Source organism: Peromyscus eremicus, chromosome X, assembly GCF_949786415.1.
Source record: "Peromyscus eremicus chromosome X, PerEre_H2_v1, whole genome shotgun sequence".
NCBI lineage: Eukaryota > Metazoa > Chordata > Mammalia > Rodentia > Cricetidae > Peromyscus > Peromyscus eremicus.
In genome coordinates this window covers 111218847-111238630 of record NC_081439.1, presented here as the reverse complement: position 1 = coordinate 111238630, position 19784 = coordinate 111218847, and positions in this window count along the sequence as shown.

Sequence of the window (19784 nt, the reverse complement as noted above, 5' to 3'; positions counted from 1 at the left end):
TGGTTGTCTCAAATCACCATCTTCTGCCATGGCAAAGAATCATGGGAAGGAAGCTCTGTGGCGCTGTGACTTTTGAAACTGCATCCTCATGATGGCAGTAGAGCTCCAGGAGAGATCTTTTGAGCATTTGTCCCCCGCCCTTCCTTTCTGAAAAAACGCCAACCAAAGCCAAATGCCCCAAAGAAGATGGCTGCCCTAAGTGTTGCCCTGCTTTGAGTACTTTGAAAGTTTTGTGTCTTGTTTTCCCCATTCAGCCAAGCTGAGACTTAAATTAGGGAACCTCATAGGACTCTTTTCCTTGGGTTAGGGAAGATATTTCCCATTTCATTCATTTTCACTTTGTCCAGCAGCCTAGCGTTTTTTACATTTTTGGTATTTTTTTTTCTTGTAATTTTTATAAAATCAATATGAAACTTCATCCTCCTGATGGCAGTAGAGCTCCAAGTAAGATCTTGCGCGTGCTTTCCTCCTGCCCCTCCTCTCTGAAAAAACGCCACCCAGAGACAAAGGCACCAAAGAAGATGGCTGCCCTGAGTTTTGCCTGCCTCTTAGTACTTTGAAAAGTGTTTGTGTGTGTGTCTTGTTTTCTACATTTAGCCAAACTGAGACCTAAATTTAGCAGAGGTTTTAGGACTCTTTTCCTTCTGTTATGGAGGATATTTCCCATTTAGGTCATTTTCATTTTGTCCAGCTACCTAGTATTATTTAAATTTTTGTTAATATTAATTTTTGTAATTTTTACATAAGGAAGATGTGCAATGAGATTTAGTAGTAAATAAATATGAAGTTACAAATGCAGGTCAATGGCTCTATCTAAGGGGTATAATGTTTGGGTTACATGCTCCTAGGCCTTGAGTTTGATGTGTTCTTTTAGGGATGGGAAACTAACTCATTTGTAGGTTATGCAACTGGGACTTCCCAATTTCTAATATTTTAAGAAATATCGTGGCAATACATCTTACTTTTAATATTATTGGGATGGAATTGTGGGTAAGAATTTATCAGACTAATGAAAGCTAATTATTTTGCTATAGTAATTTTATTAATCACTTTTAATGAATGTTTTCTGTGTTTGTAAATTTGTTCTGCAGGGAAAGGATTCACTGAAAACTAATGTATTTCAGTGATTTCATGTTGCCATTTGACATGAGATTCCACAATGTCTCAGAGAAAAATCAGCCTGTAAAACCCCATATCTAGTGATCTATAAAACACACTCATATGTTGTGTTTGCGTACTATATCTTAATAAGCCATATATACTCCTATAACTTGTGATTGCTTCATAAGTGTTATAACATGTATAATTAGAACATTAATTTTTTTAAATAATAGTTACTCAGACTTTGCTATAGCATATGGCTGTGATTTTATTTTAACTTCATTAAAATGCTGGGATTAAAGGCATGGGCCACCACCACTTAGTGCTGTCAGAGACTATCTAAGAAAAATTCTACAGAATGTCTGATAAGGTTATGATGTACTTGAGCTATAATAAATGAAAAAAATATTGAACCATGAACAGGTTAAACATGGTATAATATTCTATATAGGATAGTCAGTGTCATGTATTTGTGTATTTTTGTAAAGACAAATACTGTGGCTTTTGGGTGGTAATGGGGCTTGCTCCCCAGCCTGAGTATATGAAGTCCATACATGGAAATCTAATGGTAGAAGAGAACGGTTCCTGCTGCTTGTCCTCTGACATCTAGACATAGCTCAAACCCATAAAATCAACACATACATGTACATCAATTTTTAAAAGGCAAGTAGATATTAATGAGACTTACAGATTAGTGTATAGATTTTTTAACTATATACACTTCAAAATGTTGCTACAATACACACTCAGTGTCATTCAAACTACGGCATACACATTATATAATCAGTTTGGTATTTTCAGAGAACCTAAACATAAAAGCCATTGCATGTACATATAAAGGAACTGAAGCAAACCATCCAAAAGTTATCATTTGTCTAACAGGCTCTATGGATTACTGATAGTCAAGAAAAACTGTGTCTTTTACACAACAGGACTGACACATTCAAATTCACAGGGACTGTGGGTGACAACATGCACAGCGCCTATACAGGTTTAAGCTAGACATGGTCCCAACACTGAGAGTGGAAAGTGGACACAAATGTCCACCCCAATCAAGAAGCTATCTTCAGTTGACACCCATTTGCAAAGGAAATTTTAGTTTTCTCCAATGGAGTCTTGATGGGTTTATAAACCACACTTAAGGGTAGGCCTCATACCTAACAAGCAATCAATGGCCATGTCAAAACAAATTCAATGGAAATTTGGTAGATTGTTTTTTCTTTTTTTGTCTCATATTGCTTTCTTTGGGCATATTTTTAACTTCCTACTATTTTGCTTTCATGTTATAATTTCTGAGTTTCTCTTTTATGATTTGTGTGTATGTGATTCTTATGTGTTTTGCCTTTTGTTCTGGTTTGTGCTTAGGATCTGGGAGGAAGTGGAGGTGGAAACCTGGTGAAAATATATTGTACAAAAATTATTTTCAATTAAATAGAAAAGAAAAATATTTTATAGCAAAGGAATTCCATTACATAGGATGGGAGAAGTGTCTATTTCCTAGTGGAAATTATACCATGTGCAGGGACCACAGTTTACAAAGTAGTTCCAAAAGTGTGAGCTGCCTGCCTCTTCTTAGGGCTTTAGATAAGGAGCTGCCAACAATTCAATAAGAGTAATAAAAATAGAGGCACACAGTGGGGTAGAATATGAGGATAGCCAGGTATGTAGTCAATTGGTTTCTCTTCATTTCACAGATGATCTGCCTAACTGGATAGAGTAGAGAGTTCAATGTGATTTGAAATGCTTGGTGGTAAATAACCTGGAGGGGATGATTTAGCATATAAGAAAATATTAACCATGGAGGTGGTAGGTTGAGGCTACAGTTTGGTTTCACAGAGAACACTAGACCAAAAGCAAGGCACTGTGAGCTTATCCCTTTCAGTTGGGCAAAATACAAGGCAAAATTTTTTTTTTTTTCAAACAAGAAGGGCGGTGGGAAAACGGCTCAAAATGGCGCTTTCATAAGCTTGTAGAACAACACTGCCACCATGAGGAAACAGTTTCCACACAGCTAGCGCCATTCTAGCTTCTTGCCCTCTCAGAGTAAGGTCTATAAAGGTATGGAGAAGCTGGTGATACATATTGGTCTTCTTTGAGTTCCTCTAAGACCCTAGAACCTGTATGCTCATACACTGTAGGTATATTATAATTATAATTAATGGAATGGTTACTGTTAGAATACTCTAGTGCTGTTTTCCATCAAAATCTTTTAATTGGTCCTGAATGCATCAAAATAAAAAGTAGTAGATGCCTTAAGATTGCTTATTTTGATATGATCACTGAATCTCTGCATTTTTTCTTTAAAAAGAACTTATTTTCTGAATCCATGTACAAAAAAAATTTTTTTAAAATAATCATTTCAACAGATAACGAAAGTGTAGGCCAGGCAGTGATGGCACAGGCCATTAATTTCAGGAAGATGTCTGTGAATTTTGAAGCCACCCTGGTCTACAGAACACATTTCAGGACAGCCAGAGCTACATAGAGAAACCCTGTCCGGGGTGGGGGTGGGGGATGTAATCTTGAGTCATGCAGTGGATGTAATTGTTAGAGAACTTGCTCTTATTCTTCCCGCCATGATGGTCCTGGATTTACCCTTTGAAATCTTAAGCAAGCCTTCAGTTAAATGCTTCCTTCTGGTTCTTCACAGCAACAGAACAGTAACTAAGAGACTGTTATTGATCTGATTGGAATTTATAGGCAGTACAATATATTTGTCATTCGAAATAGGATTATGATTATTCAGAATTGAGAATTACTTATATTCCCTTTACAGGATGGTAGTCAGCCAGCCTCCCACTGTATAATGAAGGCCTATTACATCCATTGGGATATCATGTATTATGTCCAAGGAACAAGTGAATATGGCTGAGGGTGCCTAGACTTGCTCTAAACCAGACACAGAGGTACCATATAGCATTTTTATTCTTTCTAGATCTGGATCCTGAGACTACAAGACAATCAGATACCATGAGAAGGCACTAGAGGATATATGTTGCTGGGTGAAGAAGGGCAGAAGTGCAGGTTGTCATCATTGACTGGCTGCTGACCTCATCAAAAGAGAAGATGTCTGAGGGAGGTGGGTGCTTCAGATCTCACTTTCCATTCTCTTTCTTTTTGCATTATTTGGATTTTGGTCTCTTGTCTTTGCAGTCCCATCTCATTGAGATGCACTAGATTTAACAGTGAATGGGAACAGAAAGGAAACTAGGAGTGCATCACTCTTCCTCACTTTGGAGAAAGCTAAGGCTACCACCATTACTGCACTCTCCACCTGATGTGAAGGGCGGGGCAGAGAGTTGAAGGCTTCATACTTTGTCTCCTCGAGAGCAACACTGCCATCGTACAGACAATATTTCATATATACCTGAACATAGGTCTCCTCCTCCATGCTGGCCTTACAAGTTTTGAGGAAGGCTGTGGTTGGGGAGTTATTAAATGTCCATGTTTGGAGTCCTAACCTTTTTTTCTTTTCCTTATACAAAATATTTCATACATACCTAGGCACAGATTGCTTTTATAATGCTGGTCTGGATATTTTGAAGAATGTGAGGGTCTGGGGGATTCTTAAATGTCCAAGCTTGGCCTCCCCCAACCCCCTTTTTATAGACAGTATGGAGTTATGAGCTATTGAAGAGTCTAAATGGAAACCCTGTTGACTTAGGGCCCAGGAAGAGGAAGCAGAGGAGCAGAGTTTCACAGTGCTTAGCTTAGAATATCAATCCCAAGGCACAGAGTCTCACTCTAAATTCTAATGTGAAAACACTGTTGGGACCTGAGGAAAAGGTAAGGTTGCCCATGATTGTAGTTATGTGTAATCTTCATCCACAACTTCTGGTGTTTGGTCAACTCTGGGCACATCATTACTTAGGTTCCGATGAGAAAGCTCTACAGTCCATGTTTCTGTTAGGGCGTCAGGATAAGTCCAGAAAGGCAGGGTCACTATGTGCAGGCAGCTGTTGGTCCACTCTGGTCACCTCACTGTCCATGTTCTGACAAGAAATCACCCTACTGACTGAGAGACCAGTTAGTTACTAGAGCACAGCTGTGCTGAGGTCCAGGAACAGGAAGTGGAGGGCGCGGGATTTTGCACTGTTCAGCTTGCAATATGAATTTACTAGCTGGTGTCGTAGGGCAGGAAGGTGCCTCACTCTCCAGGTTCTGATGAGATAGATCTATAGTCCTTGTTTCTGTTTGGGCCTGAGAAGACACAGAAAGCCCAAGCAAGCACCCACAGTTGTAGTTGTCAGGAATCGCCATCTTCTGCCATGGCAAGGAATCATGGGAAGGATGCTCAGTGGCACTGTGACTTGAAACTCCATCCTCATGATGGCAGTAGAGGTCCAAGAGGGATCTTGTGAGTGCTTGTCTCCCACCCTTCCTGTCTGAAAAAACGCAACCCAGAGAGGAATGCACCAGAGAAGATGGCTGCCCTGATTTTTGTCCAGCTTTGAGTATTTAGAAAGTATTTCACTTTTTGTTTCATTTTGTATGTGAAACCAATCTAAGGCCTAACTACAGCCAATGTCATAGGACTCTTTTCCTTCTGTTTTAGTGGACATTTCCCTTTTTGTTCATTTTCACTCTGTCCAGCTGCCTAATGTTATTTAAAATTTTGGAACATTTAATTTTTGTAAATTTTACACAATAAGTATGTGCTGTGAGATTTAGAACGGGCCGGGCGGTGGTGGCGCAAGCCTTTAATCCCAGCACTCGCGAGCCAGTGGCAGGTGGATCTTTGTGAGTTCAAGGCCAGCCTGGTCTACACAGAACGAGGAAAGGCACAAAGCTACACAGAGAAACCCTGTCTCGAAAAAACAAAACAACAACAACAACAAAAAAAGAGATTTAGAAGGCAAGTAACATGAAGTTAACACATGAATGGCAATGGTTATGGCTGAGGGATATTTTCATTTTCTTTTCTTTAACTGATAATTTTTCAGCCATTCCAGATTTTTTTTCTTTTCGAGACAGTTTCTCTGTGTAGTTTTTGGTGCCTGTCCTGCATCTCACTCTGTAGACCAGGCTAGCCTTGAACTCACAGAGATCCACCTGGCGCTGCCTCCTGAGTGCTGGGATTAAAGGTGTGCACCACAACCACCTTGCTCCATTCCAAATCTTAACGTTTCCTTAAAAGTCTGGCAGTGTTTATTTGTCATAATTTTCACACAATAAAGACCTGCTATCAGAGTTATAACAAAGTTCCCTGATGCTGACCCATGGAGAGCAGTGGATTTTCAAGAGAAGTGGGACTCTTATCCTCCCCAGGTTTCTAAGTCTCTTTGATCTTACAAGTAGCTGAGTTCTCTGTGTCAGTGAAGATGCTTTGTTTGGTTGCTGTGATGGGGAAATACTTAGAGCCTCTTGCTTGATAGGCAAAGGGCTCCCACTGCACATGCCAGGATTTGAGTTTGTTTTGAAGATGTCTCAAGCCTTCCCAAGTATTAGACAGTGGGCCTGCTAGAGATCTTAGAGCAGGCTAGCCTGAAGTCCTGAGTTGGATCTCTAGGATGCAAACAATGAAGGAGTGGCCTCAGTCCTGCACTTGTCCTCTGATCCACCTTAGGATGTAGTGTTATCCCCACCATCAAACACACAGGCACTCACACACACAGAAAACAAATGTGTGAAGACAAACGGGACATTAAAAAATAGACAAGGACCAGGACAGGAGGACTCTATCCTCCAGCTAGGAGAGGTGAGGAAGAGCATTGATTAGGCTGCTAGTCTGAGTGATGGTGTAGGCCAAGCATCAGTTTTAGGTCAGTGTGGAAATTCTGGGAGAATCTTTCCATTGAAAGAGGGGGAGAGAGGGAGAGAGGGAGAGAGATAAAGACGGAGGGAGAAGAGATGGGAGCCAAAGAAAAATATCACAACCACTGTAAAAATTTTTAAAAAAGTATTGAAAAGAAAGTAAAAAGTATGAGTAAAAATTTCAGAAAATGTCTATGAAGATTTTTTCACCTAGGTGAGTAAAAACTGAAAAAAGTATCTGTGAAAATTTTCTCTAAGGTCAGAGTCCATGAAGGACTCAAGACTCATAGTGCAGTGACAGCAGAGGAAAGTCTGCTAACTCTTGTTTCAGGGCAGAGCAGCAGGACACAAGCGCCCCAAGAATGCACTAGTGAGTGACTGTTCTTCTGGTTCTGTCCAGGATGGAGGCCTGTCCAAATTTATGGTGTCTCCATGTGCAGGCAACTGTTGGTCCTCTCTGTGCACCTCATTATCTACCTTTGATGAGAAAGCACCCTATTGTTGGAGAGACCAGTGCACAGCTGTGCTGAGGTCCAGGAACAGGAAGTGGAGGGGCGGGGTTCTGTGCTGCTCTACTTGCCATATGAATCTTTTAGCTGGTGTCCTAGGGCAAGAAGGCGCCTGACTCTCCAGGTTCTAATGGGAAATTTCTACAGACCTCGCTTATACTGGGGCCTCAGGAGAGGTCAAGAAGCCCAAGTAGGCATCCACAGTTGCAGTTTCTGCAATCGCCATCTTCCCGCAATGGCCAAGAATCATGGGAAGGAAGCTCATTGGCGCTATGATTTTGAAACTGCAACCGCATGATGGCAGTAGTGCTTCAGGAAGGCTCAGGAGAGTGCCTGTCTCCCGCCCTTCCTGTCTGAAAAAAACGCCACCCAAAGACAAAGGCCCAAAAGAAGATGGCTCCCGTTGAATGTTGCCCAGCTTTTAGTACTTTGAAAAGTATTTGGACTTGTTTTTTAGATGAAGCCAACCTGAGGACTAACTCTAGCAAAGGTCATGGAACTCCTCACCTTCTGTTATGTAGCATATTTACCAATTTCTTCTTTATAACTCTTGTTTCACTTTGTACAGGCACCTAGTGTTTTTAATTATGGTACTATTTATTTCCTGTGATTTATATATAGTAAAGATGACTATGAGATTTCGATGTTAAGTAACATGAAGTTAACATATACAGGGCAATGTCTATAGCTGATGGGTACAATGCTTGGGTTCTATGCTCTTGCCGGTGGCAGGGAGCCAATTCCTGTGTAGGCTATGCAACTGATAATTCCTAATTTCTAATATGTAAGAAATATCCAAGCCTGGCAGTGGTGGCGCACGCCTTTAATCCCAGCACTTGGGAGGCAGAGGCAGGAGGATCTCTGTGAGTTCGAGGCCAGCCTGGTCTCCAAAGCGATTTCCAGGAAAGGCGCAAAGCTACAAACCCTGTCTCGAAAAAACCAAAAAAAAAAAAAAAAAAAAAAAAGAAAATCAGCTTTGAGGGTCTGATTAGATGGCTCAATAATTAAAGAGCACTTGTTGATCACGTAGAGGACTCAGGATTAAGACCCAGCACCACATACATGGTGGGCATCAGATTTCCTCTTTTGACTTCTAGGAATAAAAACACTCATGTGGTTCACATACATTCCTAGAGGTCAAGCATTCGATACGTGGAAATTTAAAGGTAATTCAGCATCCATTGGTTCTGCTTTTGTAGCTTAGTTAGTAGATTGCTTGCTTACTATGTAGGAATGGCTGGGTTTCATCCCCAGTATATCACAAATGCCATTGTGTTGTACTACCATCCCTCAGCCACCAATAGTATCAAGTCAGAGAATATCTAGGAATTATATGAAATTCTTGAGTTATAATAAATAAAAAATTTGAGCCTTGGATATACCCATGAATGAAAACTTTTATAAGGATATATATATCTTATAGATTATCTTAAGTACATCTTAAATATCTTATACTATAATAATTAAATACATCTTAAGTATCTTATACTACAATAATTAAATATATCTTAAGTATCTTATAATACATATATACATAATCTTTATGTACATGGAAAGTATGAAATACAGAGATTTATACTATCCACTGTCTTCAATTTGTACTTAATTACATTGAAAGAAAGCATTTACATTAAGTTATTTTCATGCATGTGTAGTTGTTTATAAACTATGTTAATTGTCATATAGGATAGTTGGTGTCATGTATCTGTGTTTATCTATGTAAAAACAGATACTGGAGCTGTTAAGATCGTAGAGGCACTTGCTTCCCAGTCTGAGTACATGAATCCTGTACCTGGAAATCAAATAGTAGAAGAAAAGAGCAGATTCCTGCACTCTGTCCTCTGACAAGTACATGTGTTCACATGCAAAAAGGAAATAGATAAATGTATATCAACTTTCAACAGGGAAAGAGATAGTAAATATTTGAATATAGTAAGGTGTGAAAAAACTCACTTCAAGTGTTGCTACAATAGACACCTGGTGTTTTACAAACTACCGCACACACCTTAATTTGTAGGTCATGTTCAGAGAACCTTATAAAGAAGCAATATATGTCTATTTAAAACAATGAAAGATAACTATCCAAAAGGATATTAGTTGTTTAACAGGCTGATGTTAAAGACAACTTAGTAATTCTTAAACACTGGGCAGGTCTGATACTTAAGGGATAAACTAATGAACGCACACACAAATACAAACACACACACACACACACACACACACACACACACACACACGCATAAGATGATAATACAAAGAAGTTGAAAAAATACTTCATAGGAGGAATATGTTTTGTTGCTGTTTTCCATTTTAAATGGGGAACTGAAGGATGAATGAGGTCTCTATCTCCTAGTGGAAATTCATTCCATATGCAGAGACCTCAGGTTATAAAGTAGTGACTGATGTGAGCTGTCTCTGCCTCTTCTTAGATCTTTTGAAAAAGAGTTGCCAATATTCAACTCAGAGTATGAAGTATGGTGATGGACTATAGCATGGCCTGTGAAGACAGCCTGGTAAAAGAGGAGGTGGTTATATGCTGACTGGTAGCTGCATCTGATCTTTCAGGACCCAAACTTCACTCTTCATTTCAGACAAGATCCACCCATCTTGCAAAATCTAAGAATTCGATGAGCTTGAAATGCTCTGTGGAAGGAAATACATCCATATAGTATCAGGAGGGAGAAACTCAACTTCTGAGAAAAGACGCATAGTGGGTAATGGTGGGTTGAGGCCAAGGATTACGTTCACATAGAACTAAAAATCCAGAGCACCAGTTCACAGTAAAGTAAGCTTGACCCTTCAAGTTGGGCAAAATGCAAACAGCCATATTTCCTGGGGCCTTTGTCCTTGTTTGGCATTTTTTTTCACACAGAAGGGTAGAAGTAGAACCCTCAGAGATGGTTTATGCACACCTAGGTAGGACTCTACTGCCCCCATGAATAAGTAGTTTCAATACTGACAGCACCATTCCAGGTTCCTGCCTATTCTTAGGGCAAGGCCTATCTGTACAGACCTGGAAGAGGTCCAGGACACAACTTGGGCTTCCTTGCTTTGCTCTAAGACCCTAAGAGAGACTATATGCTAGTGTTTTCCAGATGTTATAATTATTGAAGCAGTGACATGTCCTGATTGAATAGTCGGTGTTGTTTTCTATACAAATCTTATTCTTTGTCATGACTGCATCAAAAGAAATAGAAGTAGATATCTTGAGAGCTAACGAGTGCTTATTTTAATATGATCCTTTAATTTTAGTGTTGCCCTTTAACAAAAACTGCTTTGTTTTACACGTCTGTGTACAAGTGTATTTTTTAAAAGAGGGAACAGATTTTTCCAAATAATGAAATCGGAATCTTGAGGCTAGGTGTTGAAGCTAATGGGTAGAGTACTAGCCGAACATGCATGAGACCTTGTGTTTGATCCTGGACACTCCATCAACAGTGGAGGCAGCCTGCAGTCAGAGCACTAGAAGGTGCTGGCAGGAACATCTGAAGTTTCAGGTCATGCTAGGCTACATGGTAGGGGGTTAAGTTAGCCTGGGCTGAGAAACTCCCTTAAAATAAAAAATCCTTTTAAGGAAGGCGTAGAAGATAGTTTAATGGTATTGAAGTGTTCTGTTGCTGCTGTTTTTTGACAATAAGTGTTCACTGATACTGAAATGTATAAATGAAATATATTAGCCTATGTTAAAGCCAACTGCAAGGATTATTATAATTGTAAATATTGTTATATACTTTTTATCATTGTAAGGATTATTATGTAAGGAATGTTTCTAAATCTTTAGAAAAAGTATCACTTGCAAACATATCTGTAGTAATAGAGAATACGGCAAGGCCCGTTAGTACAGATTCCTTCCTCTAGCCACTGAATTCAGAATTCTTTTCCCTCTTTATGTGAAATGTCTCTCATGTTTTGACAGCAGCACAGTATGGAAGGAACATAACCTGCTGGGCAGAAATACACAGATGAATTTTAAAAATCCATCTGGCTAAAGCACAGAACACATTTAATTTCTGGGAAATGAAACCTTTTGCTGAGGTGGATTGCCAGAACCCAGAAGGCTAAAACGAGAAGGGTCATGAGTTATATGTTGGACTTAGGCGGAGTATATACTATGGGGTAGGTTCCAGATAGGCCTGGATATACAGGGAGACTCTTTAAAAAATAAATAGGAAGAAAGAGAAAAGGAAAACAAAAATGTCTCACAGCAACCCCATCCAATGTGAAAATCATTAACAGAACCAAGAGTAAAAAAATCATTAAACGTCTGAAAAATTTGACCAAGGTCCATGCCCTTATCTCTTCTTGTTAGTTTTTTGTTGTTGTTGTTTTGTTTTTTGTTTTTAAATTTTTTCGAGACAAGATTTCTCTGTGTAACAGTCCTAGCTGTGCTGGAATTTGCTTTATAGACTAGGCTGGCCTGGAACTCAGAGATCCTCCTGTCTCTGAGTCCCAAGTGCTGGAATTAAAGGTGTGTGCCACCACCACCAGGCCTTGCTTTATATTTTAGGCAGGACACTGTTGTTTAGAAGGTTCCCCTTGCTCTGAGGCATCCTAAGCACTACAGGCTCTTATGCTTCCCATGGAACAGGACTGTGCATATACTCCAACAGAAGCCTTGAAGGACTCAAGGGTCATAATGCAGTGACATAAATAAAGGAAAGCCTACTAACTTGTTTCGGGGGAGAGGAGCAGGACACCAGGGTCCCAAAGACTGAACTAATGTTCTCTTGTTCTGTCCAGGATGGAGGCCCATCCCCAACATCAGATCTTGCTATGTACAGGAAGCTGTTGCTCCTCTCTAGTCCAGTACTAATGAGAAAAGCACCCTATTGATTGAGAGACCAGTGCACAGGAACAGGAAGTGGAGGGGCGGTGTTTTGCACTGCTCCCCTTGCAATATGAATCTACTAGCTGGTGTCCTAGAGCAGGAAGGCACCTCCCTCTCCAGGTTTTCATGAGAAAATTCCACAGACTTCGTTTCTGTTTCAGACCGAGGAGAAGTCAAGGAAGCCCAAGAAGGCATCCACAGTTGATCTAGTGTCAGCAATCGCCATCTTCCGCCATGGCTAAGAATCATGGGAAGGAAGCTCAGTGGCGCTGTGACTTTTGAAACTGCAACCTCATGATGGCAGTAGAGTTCCAGGAGGCATCTTGTGAGTGCTTTTCTCCCGCCCTTCCTGTCTGAAAAAAATGCCACTCAAAGACAAAGGCCCCACAAAAGATGGCTGCCCTGAGTTTTGTTCACTTTGTGTACTAGAGTGTTTTGTATCCTTTTGACCACATTTAGCCAAATTGAGACTCAAATTTAGCACACAACATAAAACTGTTTTCCTTTTCTTATGGAGGATGTTTCTCATTTCCTTGATTTTTTTACCCTTTCTAGATACTTATTGTCTTCTTAAAATTTTGGCCCCATTAATTTGTTGTAGGTTTTACGTGATAAAATTATAATGGGAGATTTATAATCAAAGGATTATGTTAACCCATGCAGTACAATGGAAATAGCTGAGAGGTTCATTGCTTGCATAGCATGCCCTAGTCCCCTGAGTCTTAATTACTAATACTGGGGGTGGGGGTACTAATGTATACCTAGTTTATGCTACTGGGAATTTCCCAATTCTTAATGTTGTGAGAAACTTTTATGTAAGTAAATCTTACTTATGAGGATGGAATTGTAACAAAAGAATTAATATTAATGATGAGATCTATTGACAGGGCTTGTTGTGCCACAGGCCTGGCAGTGGTGACACGTGTTTAATCCCAGTGCTGGGGAGGTACAACATAAAAATGAGCTCTCTTCATTTCACTGTCATTATTTTATTAATCATTTTAATGAATGTTTTGTGTGTATGAATCTATCATTATTATTATTATCATTATTATTATTATTATTTTGAGGCAGGATTACTCTGTGTAACAGTCCTAGCTGTCTTGGAACTCACTTTGTAGACCAGGCTAGCTTCAAACTCACAGAGCAAAGAGATCCACCTGCCTCTGTCTCCCAAGTGCTGGGATTAAATTCCCAGTGGAATTTTTAGGGTGACTTATGTCTACTATCTGGTTAGAATTTATAGGCCTGTCAGTATTTGTTTCACTCCAAATACAATGGAGCATTATATCTTGAGACCTACATTACAGGCAGGTAGTCAACCTCCAGCTGGACATCCAGGTCCTGCTGCCTAGGTCCTCATTGAAGGTATGGTGTCCAGGGAAAATGTGAAGTGAATCTGGCAGAGAAGCAGGTTTCCTGGTTCCTAGATTTGATTGATTGGCAGCATTTTCTTCTTCTATCTAGAACTGAAACCTAAGATTTCACCTCAAGACCACAAGACAATCATCCACCTGGAGTAAGCGCTGGAAGTAGAATGCTGCTGGGAGAAGAAGAAACTGAAGGCTTGATCATTGACTGGCCAGTGACTTCTTCAAAATAGATGATGCCTGAGGAAGGTGGGTGGGTACCTCAGATCTCCCTGTCTTTCCTGCTGGCTTAGATCATAAATTCCATGTACTTTCCTTCTTCCATTATTTGGAGTTTTGTCTTTTCTGTTTTGATGGTGGGTTCCAATGAAGGTACAGATCCACTGGCTGTGGCATTGACATACAATCAAAAAGGAAGCAAAACTAACTCTCAGTAAATCACTTTTCCTCCCTTTGCAGGAAGAAGGCAGGGCTGCCACAGTTGCTGGACTCTGCCTCTGCACTGTAGTTTTTTTCAGATTGGAAAGGCGGGAGCAGAGAGGCATGTGACTGGTGCCTTGTCTGCTGTGGATCAACACTGCCATCATGCGGAAAATGTTTTGTATATCCTCGTTCATGCACACACTGCTTCTTCCTCAGTGCTGCTTTGAGCCGTTTTTTGAAGGTGAGGGTTAGCGTAATTCAAAAATAGCAGAGCTTGGCCGCCTTCCATTTTCTCTTTGTGTTTTCTGTAGGTAGACTGGAACCCTTCAGAGTCTTAATGTAGACCCTGTTGACTGAGGGCCCAGTTAGTAGTGCAAGGCTGAGCTGAGGTCCAGGAAGAGGAAGTGGAGGGGCGGAGTTTTGCATTGCTCAGCTTGCAGTATGAATCAACTAGCTGGTGTCCTAGGGTGGTAAGGCGCCCCACTCTCCATATTCTTGTGAGAAAACTCTACAGTCAGTGTTTCTTTTTTTGACTGAGATTTCAATGAAGCCTAAGTAGGTACCCACAGTTGTTTGGAATCGCCATCTTCCGCCATGGCTAAGAATCATGGGAAGGAAGCTCTGTGGCGCTGTGACTTTTGAAACTCCTTCCTCATGATGGCAGTAAAGGTCCAAGAGGGAGCTTGTGAGTTCTTGTCTCCCGCCCCTCCTGTCTGAAAAAAAAGCCACCCAGAGACAAAGGCCCCAAAGATGGCTGCCCTGAGTTTTGCCTACCTTTGAGTACTTTGAAAAGTGTTTGTGTGTCTTATTTTCCACAATTGGCCAAAGTAAGGCTTAAATTTAGCGGAGGACACAGGACTCTTTTTAGTCTATTATAGACTATATTTCCATTTTCTTCGTTTTCACTTTGTCCAGCTGCCTAGTGTTATTTCAAATTTGGTACTCTTTTTTTTTCTTGTAATTTTGAGAGACTAAAGACGTCCTCTGAGATTTAGAAGGAGAGTACTAGAAGTTAACACATGCAGGCCAATGGCTACTGCTGAGGGGCACAACACTTGTGTTGTATGCCCTAGGCCCTGCCTGGTTTTGAGCTGCAATTCTGGCTTCCCTCAGTGTTTCCCATGTTGGAATAGTTTCAGTCGTATTTTATTTTTGTCTTTCAATGTGAAGCCAATCTAAAGCCTAACTGTAGCCAATGTCTTGGGACTCTTTTCCTTTTGTTAATGTAGACTATTTCTCATTTCCTTATTTTTAACTGTTTATTTTCATTCCTTTTAGCTACTTAATGGTGTCCTTAAAAGTCTTGCAATATTTATTTGCTTTAATTTTCACATAATGAAGATCCTCTAGGAGGTTTAGAAAAAAGTTTACCCACACAGGGCAATGGTTATTGCTAAGGTATTACAATCCTTGCCTAACATTACCTTGAGCCTGGGTTTATTCCCCATGACTGAAATGGTTAGTCTTTCTCATATATAGTTTATGCCATAGGGAATTTCCTAGTCCCAATATTGTGAAAAATATCCATGGCAGTAAATCTTACCTATAATATTGTTAGGATGCAATTGTAGAAATGAATAAATGGTATTAATGGGTCTTTCTCCTTCTCTCTTCATCTTATTCCCCCCTCCCTTCCTTCTTCCTCTCCCTTTTTTTCTTTGTCACTAAACTCCACTCCCTCTCACTTTCTCTTCCTCTCAGTGTGTATACCTCAAGGCACAATTATAGTATTACATTGACTAGCCTATATTTTGTTTGAAAGTTAGTTCTAATGAGCAATCCTGTATCTTATACATTTAAGAGGAGCTGCTAATGGTGCTTGCTTTGGGTAACGATATTTACAGTAGTTTCCATTTGTTCTTCATAGATGTGAATACTGCAAAGATAATTCCAGAAGCTGGCTCTCGATGCTTCTATTGACTCATGCCTGTAATCCCAGCACTCACAAGGCTGGAGGAGGATGATAGCTGTGAGGCTGAGATAGTTTGGCCTCCATACACAGTGAGTTCCATGATGACTTTTAAAATATTCCTTTTTTATTTTTTGGCTTTTGAGACAGGGTATCTCTGTGCAATATTCCTAGATGTCCTAGAACTCACTTTGTAGACCTGGCTGGCCTTGATGTCACTGAGATCTGCCTGCCTCTGCCTCCCAAGTGTGGGGAATAAATGAGTACACCACCACTGGGCTTTAAAATACTCTTAATTGGAGAAAGTATCTTGAATAAAACATGCTAAAAAGTATTCCTTCAAAATGTTTTACTGACCTTATGGAACTAAGCAATCTGTATTTAATTAATTGAACATAAGATACTTATTTTAAAATACACAATGATAGGTTTATTGTTTATTTATTGATTTACATTTCTGTAATAAGTTAAGAAAATTTTGAAATGAGTCTAGAAGAGTAACAGATTAATTAAATGTATTAATTAAATGCATTAATTTACAGACACTATATATAATACATATACACTGTAATACAATAATCACATCATATTATGTTAATTTTAAATAGCATGTCTACTTAGTTTAATAGTCAGGTGTCTTGAATGAGAGAATGTCAAGTAGTATTTGTGTTTCTTGGGTATCCTCCAGTCCCACATCTTTCATGAACATAACCAGAACATATCCCATGGTCCTCTTCTTTACCATTTTCTCCTTCTAAGGTAGACCCTTGTTTATTTGGCATTTTTTTCCCTTTTCTTGAATTAAGTTACCTTCCCTGGACACTGCTACTTTTGCTTACCAGAAATCAGTTGCTTACATTAATTCATAAAACCCTCTAATAAATACATTTGTGAGATTGAATAATTTTATTGTAAATTTTTCCTGGATGTTTTCTATATGTGTGAATCTATTCTGGAGGCTAAGAGAATCCACAGAAAAATAAGATATTCAGTAATTTGATATTGCTTTCATACATCAGCATCTAAGAACTGGCCAATATTAATAATTTTCAGAACTCTGGCCATTCAGAGGCCTGCATCTAATAATCTGTACCTCAAACTCATATATTGCATCATGTATTAAAGAGTAATAAATAGTATATGCACCTATAACTTCCACTTGAGTTTGGCTGAAAAACTTTATAGCATGTATAATTAAGTTGTGAACTTTTTTAATATGATATGTATTCACTGACTTTGCTGTAGTATTGGGCTTTGATGGCTTTGTATTTTATTCTTTCCGGGCATAGCTCATGGTGTGTCAGTGTGTCCTAAATTAGCTGTGAATCTGTTATGTTGTCCCTTCTGGTCAGCAACCTCTGATCGTCAACCCTGAACATTTGTACTGGTGGGAATCACAGATAAGTGCCTCCATGCACAGCTCTAAATATAAAATTTTACGGTAAGAATTCAGGACAAGAACATGAGCAAAAAGACTCCAGAGTTGGCTCAGCAATAAAGAGAATTTCCTGTTCTTCCAAAAGCACCTGCGTTTGGTTTGGGCAACCAAGTCAATATACTAATAGCTGCAAGGTAACTATAGCTACAGGGGCTCTGACCCACCCTTTTGGCCTCTATGGATAAATGCACACACATGGTATATATTCATATGCACACAGAGATAAACATAAAATAAAACAAACCATTTTAATGAGAATAAAAACCTGGCTGTACAATGCAGGCTTTCCAAACTTATGACTTTGTCTAATACTGTCCAGAAATCTAAAGTATCAGTTAAAAAAACCTTTCTCTTGTGTACCCTTCGCTCATGGCTGGAGGTTCTTTTACTAAATGTATCTCTCTCCCTCCCTTGATGTCCATCCTGAAATCGACATTACAACTGTTACAATTAACTCCAACTTTGCATTTGAAAAGGTTTGGTTTAAATGCATATTTATTTATGTATATTTCGTGTCTACAGTGAACTCTCTGTAGGCACTGGGATAGATGTAGTAAAGTTGTAAAACTTCATCAGGATGCAATACAAAGTTTAATGCCAGTGCTTTCCTCTTGGTTAGCTCCCAAGTGCTTTCTGAATCCTATGTGTGAAAAGTATCTTAAGTATTAATGAGGGAAAAAATAACACTGATACTCAACTGAAAAAAAAAGAACTAAGAACAAGGCGTAGATACTGAAACCTTGGAAAACAGCCCTTGGCTGTGGAATGCTTTGGAATGTTATGTCAACACTTGTGTTTCAATGTTATATGAGAAAAGCACAAGATAAAAATACAATCTAGTGACCTATCCTTTTGGAATTTAAAGTCATTTTCATATCTGTATCACTCCAACTAGGATTACGGAACATTCAGTCTTGAGAGCACAGAGATCCTCCTTACAGGCTGGTAGTCAACCTCCTGCTGTTGGATACACAGGCCTACTGTCTATATCAGTATCTGGAGTATGATGCCCTAGGAACCTGTGAAGTGGATCTGGTAAGGACCCAGATTTGCTGTTCTCTGTCATTGAGGTATCGGCATTTGCTTTTCTCTTCTTTGCCTGGATCCTGAAATTAGCTCTCAAGAGCATAAGCCAACTGGGTATCATGAGAAAGCACTGAAGGTAGAATGCTGCTGTGTGAAGAAGGGGGCAAATGCTACACCTGACCATGTGGACCTTGAGTTCTAGAAAGAAGAGCTACCTGCTAAGGGTAGGCACTTTACATCTCACTTTCTCTTCTGTTTGTGTGACACCAGCCTGGCCCTTTTCAACTTGATCTGTCCTTGATATCAAATGGGAATGCAAAGCTGAATTCCAAGACTGGAGCTGATTTTCTCAGGTTAGAGGAAAAAGATGCGTAAAGTTGTATAAATCTGGCTCCCCCACCCCCACAGATTTGATGGGTGGGAACAGAGTGCCTGGAAACAAGGCTTTGCACTCTCTTGGGACAACACTGCTATCTTTCAGATACCTCATAAATTTCTGTGCAGGCCCTAGGAGATTTTTCAAAGGCAGGGCCTGGTGGCAGATCAAATGGATCCAAATCCAAAACTAGGTCTCTGACCTTAGGGGCATGGTGCCATCATGTACCATAGCGGTGTCTTAGTGTACAGCCTAGTGATTGACAAGGGAAGTGCACAGTTGCCCCGAATTCAGGAACAGGAAGTCAAGGTGGTGCTTCAGTATTGCTAGCCTAGAGTATTACTCTAGTAGCTGATTTCACAAGAAAGGGAGATTTGGAATTCAGTAAGTCTTGGTCATTTAAGCCAGGTAGAATTAAGCACTATTTGGTTTGGCCACTGTGGCCCGATGGCTAGATAAGATTCAAGAGTCCAGTCTACTTTGGCTAGATGAAAAGATTCACATATCAAATAGGGGCTCCTAAATGGGGTGTTGTTCAAGAAGACTCCCCTGATGTGCTGGAGGCAGCTGTGGAGTTGTGGCTGATTTCTCAGGTCTAGAGCAAAGGTGGCTTTGTGCAAAGAGGGATTGTTTGTGTTTACAGTGCTAGGAATGACACTGGGGCCTCTGCTGTTTAGGGAAAGGTGTCACATCTGGGCGTGCAACAGTACAAGAGGAGGTTTGGTAGTTTTACTCTGATGTCATGACTCCCAAGTGTAGCACGAATCTTAAAAGTCTTATTAATAAGAACAAACCTGGAGCCAGGTATAGGGATGAATGCTGGAAGATCAGAGAAACAGAACAAGCCACAGCTATCTCACCTTGCCAATTCCTCAGATGATCCTGTTTCCTCAGACTGGAAGCCTCTGTGTCCTCATCCAAATGGATCTCAGCTGAACTGCCGCTCAAAAGCCTAAAAGCTTAACAGGCTCTACCCAAGGGAACAGTCCACTAGGCTTGCTCATTACCAACCTACTATGAAACAGATAAGAAGACTGTGGAGAATAATAT